Source organism: Myotis lucifugus, unplaced genomic scaffold (genome assembly GCF_000147115.1).
Source record: "Myotis lucifugus unplaced genomic scaffold, Myoluc2.0 scaffold_651, whole genome shotgun sequence".
In the NCBI taxonomy this organism is placed as follows: Eukaryota; Metazoa; Chordata; class Mammalia; order Chiroptera; family Vespertilionidae; genus Myotis; species Myotis lucifugus.
Window position 1 is genome coordinate 283,849 of NW_005871699.1, and position 11,798 is coordinate 295,646.

At 41.5% G+C, this 11,798-nt stretch overlaps 1 protein-coding gene across 3 annotated transcripts in view; it reads left to right on the plus strand.

The window, feature by feature from the left end:
* The window catches only part of LOC102427204 (poly(A)-specific ribonuclease PARN), a 63,524-nt gene that overhangs the window by 43,311 nt on the left and 8,415 nt on the right, over window positions 1-11,798 (plus strand). The window lies entirely within an intron of this gene.

Below are 11,798 nucleotides of genomic sequence, written 5' to 3' on the forward strand. Positions count from 1 at the left end.
CACCCCCATCACCCCTCTGTGGCCTCCGCCGGCCATTCTCTGCGGGATTGGCCCAGCGCCGCCCCATCACCCCGCTGTGCCCAGACTGGTGGCCTCCCTCTACAGGAGGTGACCAGGCAAGCTCCCCAATTACCCCTCTGCCATGGCTGGTCACCACCGCTCCCCCCTCACCCCCCATCGCCGTCCCCTCCCTCTGCCTGCTGGCAAGTGCCTTGGCTGGCCTGGCGCCCCCTGCTCGCTGGCCCCGCCCCCCACTGACTGGTTGTTCTGCCATTTGGTCAATTTGCATATTACACTTTTATTATATAGGATTATTTTTTGTTAGTCCTCACCTGGGGATATTTTTCCATTGATTTTTAAGAGTCTCATGCTCTACCGACTGAGCTAGCTGGGCGTGGTTCCATTGATATTTATAGAGAGTGGAAGGGAGTGGGGAGACAGAGAGAGAAACATTGATGTAAGAGAGACACATCGATTGGTTGCCCTTTGCATGCCCCCAACCAGAGCCAGGGATTGAGCCTGAAACTGAGTTACGTGCCCGTGGCCGGAGTTGAACCTGGGACCCTTTAGTCCAGCGGTCGCCAACCTTTTGGACCTCGCGGACCACCAGTAGTCCGTGGACCATGGGTTGGCAACTGCTGCTTTAGTCTATGGGCCAGTGCTCTATCCACTGAGCCAAACTGGCTAGGGCTGTAGTGCATTTTTAGATGAAATGTTTCTCATCTCTGGTGACTGAGATGTTTTTTGTTTTTTTTTTTTAAATATATATTTTATTGATTTTTTTACAGAGAAGAAGGGAGAGGGATAGAGAGCTAGAAACATCGATGAGAGAGATCGATCAGCTGCCTCCTGCACGCCCCCCACTGGGGATGTGCCCGCAACCAAGGCACATGCCCTTGACCGGAATCGAACCTGGGACCCTTCAGTCCGCAGGCCGATGCTCCATCCACTGAGCCAAACCGGTTCGGCTTCTGAGATGTTTTTTGAAAATAGAAATTGATCTTTTGGGAAATTATTTATTTATTAATAATATATTTTTATTGATTTCAGAGAGGGAGAGGGAGAGAGAGAACAATGATAAGAAAGAATCGTTGATCGGCTGTCTCCTGCACGCCCCACACTGGGGATTGAGCCCCCAACCCTGGGCATATTCCCTCACTGGAATCAAACCGTGACCTCCTGGTTCATAGGTCTATGCCCAACCACTGAACCACACTGGCTGGGCTAATTTATTAAACATATTAGCTAAAAAAAAGAAAGGAAAGGAAAGAAAACATTGCCAATGATAGTGCATTTCTTCTAAGCCAAAAAACTGGTAGTTTTGTGTTTAGATTACCTATAAGGGAGGCTGTGTGTGTGTGTATAATGAGATCTAACTTACCCCTAACAAACTTTATATGTGAGATTATTATTTACGCTTGTATTGTTATCTGATTAAATATTGTTTCTAAGAAGGTGTTGGTTATACAAATGGCTTTTAAGATAATTTATGGAGCTTTGATTGTCATTATATCCTGAGCCCTCATCTGAATAGATCCAATGAAGTACAAGCTTGCTCATGTACCTTCATTGTTTGTACAGTGTGATTTAGGGAGAAGTGTAAGTTCAGAACATTCTCAAAGATCTCAAGATTATTACTTCAAAGTGCGGTTTGTGCTTTCTTGGCACCGTTGAAACTAAAGTTATGGATGTACTCCTCCAGCAGGCCACAGTTTGGCTCTGTTCCAGAGCCCTAAACCTTCATCTTTATTCCAGTTCTCTTGGCAGGGTTGGTTCCGGGAGATTCTGGGTGAGCCAGAGAGAACAAGCGATCACCACCATGGGGGAAAATAGGTATTGGGTTGGTTACATCATTTCCTTACATTTTGTGTAGCACTTTACAATTCTGTCAGTGCTTTATTGGGTAAGAATACTGTCTCCTTAGAATGTCTGTATAAATACTAGTATTACAGTACTTGTACTTAGGTGACATGCTGCAGAGACAGATGTTAATTCCAAACATCTGGATTGCTACAGGTTCAGAATTTGTGTAGTCTCAGGGAATTTTATCATGCTGTGGCTTCTTATTTTTTAATCTTTGTTCTTTTCTATGGAAGTTCAGAAGTAATTGTGTTTGATTTTCCAGACATCTTTCAAAGTGGACTGGGCAACAGCGTGGTGTATATTAGAAATTAAATTTCTATAAATAGTTGGAAAAATAATTCTGCTAACAATTGAGTCCTTGCCATCTATCTAGATCTTATGGGTATTATAGGATTTTCTTAGCTCTTAATTCTTATTTTGGGGCAATGCTTAGCTTTTTAAATCTTTGAAAGGGCAGCTTATGTCATAGGCTATGGAACCTATAGGTGACACTAAATATTGTTTGGATCATGATTATTCCTTACATTTTTATGTGCATGATGTTAAGTTCATAGTTCAACAATATTTTTCAAAATTTTCAACTGGGAGATATTTACTTATTTCCATGAAATCAACTTCTTATAAAATCAGATGATAGATATAAATTGGGTTAGATACAGGAAGCACCTACTTTATCAGTGATCTTTGTGACCAACATGCACTCAAAGTAAGCTCTGATTAAAAAGCTTAAATAAGAGTTTATGCATTTCTAGATCACTTTAATATCCTATATAATAAAACCCTAATATGCAAATCGACTAAATGGTGGAATGACTGGCAGAATGACCGGTCACTATGATGCGTACTGATCACCAGGGGGCAGACGCTTAATGCAGGAGCTGCCCCCTGGTGGTCAGTGCACTTGGAGCGCCGCTCAGCCAGAAGCCAGGTTCACAGCTGGCGAGCTCAGTGGTGGTGGTGGAAGCCTCTCCCACCTCTGCTGCAGGTGGGAGGTATGGAGTGAGGGGTCCGGGACTGCGAGAGCTCTGGACTGTGAGAGATGTCTGACTGCCAGCTTAGGCCTGATCCCTCCAGCAGGTGGACATCCCCTGAGTGGTCCCAGAATGCGAGAGGGCACAGGCCGGGCTGAGGAACCCCTCTCCAGTGCACAAATTTCATGCACCAGGCCTCTAGTTGCTAATAATCTGCAAGACCATTGTTCAAAAGAATTGGATGGTAAACACATAGCTTCACTTTAAATCAGGACATGTTTCCATTCAGATTTTTTTTTCTAAAACCTAGATACAAAGTATCTGAAAATTCTTGCCTAATTTGAATTTTTTGCTTTATTTCCCCCATCTATAAAGGAAGAATACTTTCTTCATCTTTGAAGGAAAATAAAATTGCAGAGGTTTTTGAAATGAAAAATAAGAACTGGTTTTTAAAAAATATATATTTTGATTGATATCACAGAGGAAGGGAGAGGGAGAGAGAGCTAGAAACATCAAAGATGATAGAATATCATTGATTGGCTGCCTCCTGCACACCCCACACTGGGGATCCAGCCCACACCAGGGCATGTGCCCTGACTGGGAATTGAACTGCGACCTCCTGGTTCATAAGTCAATGCTCAATCACTGAGCCATGCACTTGGCAGAACTTTTTTTATTATTCTGTATTGGAATAGCTTGGTCAAGTACAGTCAAACATTCTTAACTCATTTAGAAAGTAGGAAAAGTAGTTGCTTCTTTTGACATCATTCTGTGTTAATATTGACCTCATTCTTACTTACATGCGGGTTTGATTTATTACATTTTTTCAAGATTACCCTTAAAAAATATGCAACAATTGTCATAAACATTATATTAAGTGGTTGATTTTATAAAAATTAGTTACTTTTCTGAGGGTTTATATATTTTGGCATCAGGCTTTTCTCAGTGTACCTCATCCAAATATGCATAGTCCTAACATAAATTTGGAAGGACATTAAACTGCTCACGTATGCAAATAATTTGTTCCTCTGTTTTTACATTTAAAAAGTAAACCCAAAGGGGAAGTAACTCGACCTATTTCCACATTATCCTAAATTGGCATTTGACTGCAATAGGTATCTCTTTGGGAGCTTCATTAAGTCAGCTCTTGAGAAATCCCAAGATACCTGGTGGTTGAGCAGTATGCAGAGACTGAATGTAATATAAGATGTATTCTGTACTGTATTTGTCTACAGAATGTTCCAAGAGAGTTTTGTATGGTACCATTTTGTCTCTTTCATGGTCTAGGTACCTCCCATATTTCTGCTTAGTTTGTTAGACAGAATGAAAGTCATAAGAGAGCTGAGCGATGGAAATCATGATCAGACCACTGCTAATGACAGGTTGTGTGGAATGCGCTCTTCGTTTAAGTTGTAGGCTCTCTGGTCAGGAAATGATTTACGTTCTTTTATAATCTTGGTCAGTTTTAATCAATGAATAAAAACCAGACTTAGAGAAGATCCTTTGGTTAAATCCTTTTAAGCTTGGAAGAGCTAAAAATACTCTTTGCTTTTACTTTTATTGCACAATAGAAAGCACAAAACCAGACTTTTGCCTTATGTTTTTTTAACAGTCATCTGTTCCTGAAAGACCCCTTGAACTCTCTTATGGATAACCTTTTCAAAGGTTTTTTGGGAAGGTTATTTTCCATTTACCTCAGTTCTTAGAAAGAGAAAGGAAATGACTAAGTCTCTAATTTTGGCTATTCTCTATGAGTAATAGAATTAAAAAGAAAGAATTGCGTGCAATTTACTATACATACAGGATGGCTACCTTGTTCTTGAGACCAGTGTTCTGAATCTGAATAGGATGCCTCTAGAAACCAAGGTCTTTCTGGGATGACCCTACCATATGTTCTTTCTAAGCTGCAGTTGAGGAGAGAAACCATTAGAAAGGATGCTGTGCTCTTGGACAAATTGTTTCCTCCTTTGTAAAATGGGGATGACACTGTTCACCTCCCACAGAGATTATAAAGTTTGTATGAGATGCAAAAGAACTTTGATAGTTCTTACTGTTTTCCTATATATTGTTTTCCTTTCTTGACATATAAGAGAATTTAACATATTAGGAGATTTAAAAAAGTAGATGCAGTAGTGGGATGTGTTTTGTTTCATTGTTCAGTGATACAGAAGAAAATATGTTATCACGTGGATATAAAATGGGAATACAGTGGCAGCAGATGTGGTGTTCACTTTTGCTTGTACCTACTGTTTAGTGTTTGCTTATGAAAAAAATCAGATGATGAAGTGAGTCAGATTGGTATATAGTGGAAGCAAGTTTGCTTTGATTTGGAGCATTTTAAAGTTTTGTTATTAAAATGAATACAACAATTTATCGAGGGTAGTATAGGTATATATAACTGCCATAAGTATATAGAAAGGAGGAACCATTATGGTGCCTAAGGTAAAGCACACCAATGTTTTGCCCTGTTTTCTCCATGGAAAGCAATCATGTTGGCAGCAAGTTGTTTTTGACATGTGCATATGTTTCATATTTAACATCAGAGAGATTTTAAACTGAAGGATTATAGGAAAACAAAAAACTGAAGATCAGGGCTGTATAGTCATTCCTCAATATCCGAGGGGGATTGGTTCTAGGATCCCCTGCAGTTACCAAAATCCACAATGCTCAAGTCTCCTATATAAAAACTAGAAGCCTGGTGCACGAAAATTCATGCACTCGGGGGATCCTTCAGCCCAGCCTGTGCCCTCTCGCAGTCCGGGACCCCTCGGGGGATGTCTGACTAACAGCTTAGGCCCGCTCCCAAGCTGTTAGTCGGACATCCTTAGCGCTTCTGCGGTGCACATCATAGTGACCAGTTGTTCCCTGTAGTTCCACAGTTAGGGTCAATTTGCATCTCACACTTTTATTATATAGGATGGTGTAGTATTTACATAAAATCTGTGCATATTCTCCCATATACTTTGTCATCTCTAGATTACTTATGATATCTAATACAATGTAAATGCTATTTAAATAGTTGTTATATTGTATTGTTTAGGGAATAATGACAAGAAAAAAAAAATCTGTACAGTAGGCCTGACCACATAGTACATGTCAGCAACAACATAATGTTAAGAAAAATTTTTTTCTATTTGTGATTGGTTGAATCCACAGAAGGCCAACTGCACCTCCTTTCTCCCCAGCCTTTTCAATGATAGTGGACTGAACAACTCTTACTTGTCCCATTTACTAGCAACTTGCCATTCATGTTTCACTGCATGGTATGCCAGGTCACATGCCAGTCGGTAGCAGGTTGTCAGTAGGCCACGTGTCTGGAAGAGCAGACTGCTTGTCTCTCAGGAGGGTGGTGCCTGATCACTTGGAAGGTGGCTCTCACTGAATCTTCTCTTGTGCTGCCTGCCCCTCCTCAGAGGAACAAGAGGACGAGGCTAAACTGTTCTGATTCCCAGTGTTTCTTTAGCATCCTGCGCGATGGACTGAATGTGTTTTTACTGATATACTGTTTAGGTCAGGTATCTGAACAATTAGGTCCATAGTTTTAAGTGTTACAACAACCCTCCCCTATGCCCAGCACACACATGGGACTTCCAACTCCAAATGTAGGCATGAGCTGTAGCACAGTTTGCACATTTTCTTAAGAGATAATGCTGGAATCTTTGAAAGATTTCTTTTTCTCTCAGCCTGAGCAGTAATTATAATAGATGTTGACTTTGACCACTAGATTGTGTTAGGCTGATTTCCTCTGACATTTTATAATCTTATTTTTAGGCCCTGCAGAAGTTGCCTCTGTATAACACTTAATTTAACATTTTTATTTGATGCAATTTGATATGGTTCATTTGATGGAGACTGTTCAAATGAGCTGCTGGTTTTCTCTTTTGTTTCCCCTTTCTTCCCCCTCCCTCTTGTTTCTAGTGGTGTATCTCTGTTTAAGAGAGGACAAGAATTGGCTTCAGGACAAATGTCGGGTAATGCTCTATTTGTCAAAACATCAAGTTGACTGGATTGAAAATTGTATGCTCCCTGCTGAGTGAATCTAAAATAACTGATGGCACAGTAACTCCCTGCTAGCCAGTGGTTGCCCTTTGATTTTACACAAGAGCTTTAGTAAGCAAAATAAATGAGCTTATTTTGTGAGAGATGTCTGCACGCTTCCTACCTTAGATGATGAAATTAGTTTTTTATAGCACATAAATATGTATAATGATGAACCCTTGCATACAAGGTTCTTATGAAGTGCTTTTACTGCTGTGCCCTGAAGGAAATACCAAGACCATTTGCAAGTACAGTGGAGCTGACAGTCATTAAAGGTTTCAATTTTCTTTTGGAAGGCTTGGGACTTGGGGTGAACTACAAATTAATTCACTGCTTCAATTGTGTTGAGATTAGATTTTCTACAACATTTCTGTATCCCAGTATAGTGTTATGAGAGGAGTGCAATTTTCCTTGGAAATCTTTTTTTTTTTAGATAGAAGCTTTTTAGGAAGAAAAGTATAGTCTTGAAGAAAGCAGATGAACAAATGCAAATTGTTACTCATTGAATGAAATACTGAGTTTCTAGGAGGAAGAATGAAGAGTTTAGGGGCTTGCGGTTTCTCCTTTTTTGCTAAGGAAAGAGACCAGAACAAACACTGTTTTTCTTAATTATGACATGTTTTAACATTAGAAGTCCTTCTAGATCATTCAGGCCTGTGTGTATGTGTACAAATCTGACATTACATAAAATAAGTCCCTATATTCAGATACCTCTATGTCTCGCTCAACCCTGAGACGAACCTATTTGCTAGTTTTCCTGATGGTGATCATGGTGTGTGTGGGCAGGTGTGACTGGAAAGCCTGATGCTCAGGTAGCCCAGATAGCAGCTCTTCCTATGCTACAAATATGGGAAGTTTGTCCTTTTGATCTGTGACAACATAGCTCTCTTCAGTGCCTGTTCTCATTGCCTTGAAAATTCAGTCTACTTAAAGCTCCTTCTCTTGTATCTAGGTTCTGCTCATCACATGAAGCCATTAACTTAATCAGCCCCAAAGCATTACAAAAATTGTTTCTGAGATCTTTACTTATATCTCCAGCTCATGCTTCATTTTTATACACTAGGGCCGTGGTCGGCAAAATGCGGCTCGCAAGCCACATGCGGCTCTTTGGCCCCTTGAGTGTGGCTCTTCCACAAAATACCACGTGCGGGTGCGCACGTACAGTGCGATTGAAACTTCGTGGCCCATGTGCAGAAGTCGGTATTTTGTGGAAGAGCCAGTATTTTGTGGAAGAGCCACACTCAAGGGGCCAAAGAGCCGCATGTGGCTCCCGAGCCGCGGTTTGCCGAGCTGCAGTTTGCCGACCACTGCACTAGGGGGTTGGATTTGGGTAGTGATTCAGGACTAAAACCTGATTTGTCCCTAGATGCTCCTGCACATGGAGGCTTTGGACATTGTTCAGGTTAAATGCCAAATGTGAGTGGGGTACCTCTCCCACATAGCATTGGAAAGCATGCTGCTGGCAAGAGCAAAATTAAATATTTTCTTTTATTTCTGAATAGAATCATGGATTTTTTCCATAGATTTGGTAATGCAGAATTTTAAAGAACTTTAATGATCTTTTCAGTTCCCTGAGATCTGAGCCTCTTGGACATAGTATTCCTGAATCACCATCAGGAATTTTTGCATGCATTTTTGAATATCACTTTTGTGGTTTTTGTTTTCTTGAGCTCAGCTGCATAAAATGGGTTAATACTGGCAGTGTTTTGCAATCTGATTTTATTCGTGGACATCCAGGGAGTGGTTCAGATAAGCTGGTGTCATCAAAGGATAACCTTTGATCTTGTGTACTTCTTAAAGCAGCCTAATGGGTTTTGTGGTTGCCAGAATCTGTGTCTGAAACTTGTTGGTAAGGTTGGAGAATTTTGATAAATTTTAGAGGTGTCTGATGCTTTGTTTGCCAGTCTTCAGTGCTGCATTATTGGCTCAAGTTTAATGTTGGAGGTGTTCATTTGTGGCCAATTTACAGAAACAGGTTGGACTTTTGCCAGTGAGTTGCCAAGAAAGTAGTATAAGTAGTCTTTTATTCTTTCTTCTTAAAAATGAGAAAAATAGCTGTCAGAACAGTAACTTCCCCCAATTTACTTCTTGCATAGAACCTAGTTTCTTGCTATAGTTGACCTGGTTTCAGGAAGTAGTAGAAGCCTTATATTATTGTTTCCTGGACTTTGAGGTAGTCCTTGGTATATGTTTTAATAGTTTTGTGTTTTTCTAAGCCAAAAACATTTAATATAAAAAAATCATTAACACTAATACTTTTTTTGGAGAAGTTGGCCCAAATCACCCAGGCATTAATGACAACCATACAACCTTGAACATACTCTTCTTATTAACTAGTGATTCTCAATCCTCACAGTTTCTGAGGCAATAGGATTAGGTGTGGTCTAGGAATTTGCATTTCTATCAAGTTCCCAGGTGATGTCGCTGTTGCTTTTCTGGGGAACCACATTTGGATAAGGGCTCAAGGTTCTAAGGGCTCAAGGCCCCTACGAAGTTTTATATCTGAAATGAAATTCTTTTGTGAATAGTGAGCTTTCTTACACAGTCAAGGTCACAGTATCATACTTCCTTGGTCAGAAAAGAATGTTAGCAGATGCCTTTCTGTGCGTGCCATTCAGCTTATGAGCAACAGAGGTGACTCTGGAGATAAAGGTGTTGAACATAGCCTACACTGTGTAGCCTATTAAGAGGCTGAGCTCAAGTTACCCTGTCTGCTTTATCCTTGGATCTTTCCAGACTTGTTTGAAAGTCGAGATAAACAGCATCACCAGATGTATAATCATAGAATGTTTTAAAAAACTGACAAATGCCAAAAGGGCTAAAATTTGTTTTATGGCAGCGGTTCTCAGCCTGTGGGTTGCGACCCTTTTGGCGGTCGAACGACCCTTTCACAGGAGTCGCCTAAGACCATCCTGCATATCAGATATTTACATTACGATTCATAACAGTAGCAACATTACCGTTATGAAGTAGCAACGAAAATAATTTTATGGTTGGGTCACAACATGAGGAACTGTATTTAAAGGGCCAGAAGGTTGAGAACCACTGTTTTATGGCATCTGGAATGTCAACTTGAGTTATACAATTTATTAGGATAAAATTCTGGTATAAATTTGGCTGTTGTATCAAATGGGAATTTTAATTTTAGTCTTTGACAGAGTCGGTGTCAGTCCTTTAGAGAAGAAGTGCTAAAATACGGTTCATCAGAAAGTTTGCGGGAATGTGGCGAGACTCCCGCATGGTCTTAAATGTCTTTACCCAATTATAGCCATATTGAATCTTTACTAAAATAGAGAAAACGCTTCATGAAAGTGTTGGGCCAAGTGCCTTTTTGAAATTTCCCAAAGAAAGGCCTTCTAGGAGAAATTGCTCTTCAATGCAATTCACAGTGAAGGGGCATCCTTTCAAATATTTATTATCATTTCTGCTTTTCCAGTGCATTTCTTCACATGTTACAATGAAAACTGCCTAGTGCAGCGATCCATATGTGAAGTATTTTATCAAATCATGCCAGGGAGTCAGTGTAGGCCTTTTGACAGCCAGTTTGTATGAGGCATTCATATAATCAAATGTTTTAATTTCACTTTAAAAGGGCATGGATGTTACCAGAGCCGTGGCTTGCAAATAGCCCTGAGTAAGGGGATGGAAGGCCATTGGAGAGTTTACTTTGGTTCAGTTCCACAGATGCTCAGCTACAGTTTTAGAGTTGGTTTTCCAATTGCATGGCTCTCTCCAGCGGCACAGTCTGCCAAGTCACACAGAGTTGGTTTTCGTGTTCTTCCAGGGTTTGAAGCTATTCATTTCTCTCTAAAGCCCAGACACGAAGGTGGAGGCCTACGGGAAGAGTGAGAAGTGCTATTAATAATTCATTTGAAAAGGGCTTCTATTTAGTTAAAGTATCAAGTAAGCAACCAAGATAGTATAGGCTTAACTAACTTTAAAAAAATCTTTTGAGTATTTTAGCTGAGAATCAGTTTTACTTATTTTAATGAGAGATGATATTTCAAAGTTAGATGAAATTTTAGAGAACAAATAGCCTGTATATTGCTTGACAATAGATAACTTTTTTAATTTTTCAATTACAGTTGACATTCAAGATTATTTTATGTTAGTTTCAGGTATATTGAATAGTGGTTGGACAATTATGTAATTTACAAAGTGATCTCCCTGATAGTTCTAATATCACCTGGCATTATATATAGCTACTACAAAATTTGTGCACGGGTAGGGTCCCTAGGCCTGGCCGGTGATCAGGGCTGATGGGGGCCTTCTGGCTGCTGGCTGGGGCTTTCCTTCATTCTGCGCCGCCCCCTGGTGGTCAGTGCACGTCATAGCAAGCGATCGAACTCCCAGTCGAACTCCCGAGGGGACACTTTGCATATTAGCCTTTTATATATATATAGACTAGAGGCCCGGTGCACAAAAATTTGTGCACTCGAGGGGGGGAGGGGGGGAGGGGGGATCCCCCAGCCTGGCCTGTGCCCTCTCGCAGTCTGGGACCCCTCGGGATATAACGACCTGCTGGCTTAGGCCCACTCCCGGGTGGCAGAGGGCACGCCCAATCCCTAGGTGCAGCCCCTGGTCAGGCTCAGAGCAGGGCTGATTGGGGAGTTGGGGCACCGCCCCCTGTCATGCACAGAGCAGGGCGGATCGGGGGGTTGCGATGCCACCCTCAGTCACGCTCAGGGTAGGGCCGATTGGGGGGTTGGGGCACCGCCCCCTGTCACACTCAAGGCAGGGTCGATGGGGAGGTTGCGGCACCACCCCCTGTCACGCACAGAGCAGGGCCATCAGGGGGTTGAGGCGCTGCCCCCTGTCACTCACAGAGCAGGGCCGATCAGGGGGTTGGGGCGCTGCCCCTGTCACACACAGAGCAGGGCCCATCAGGGGTTGAGGAGCTCCCCCTGTCATGCACAGGGTAGGGCC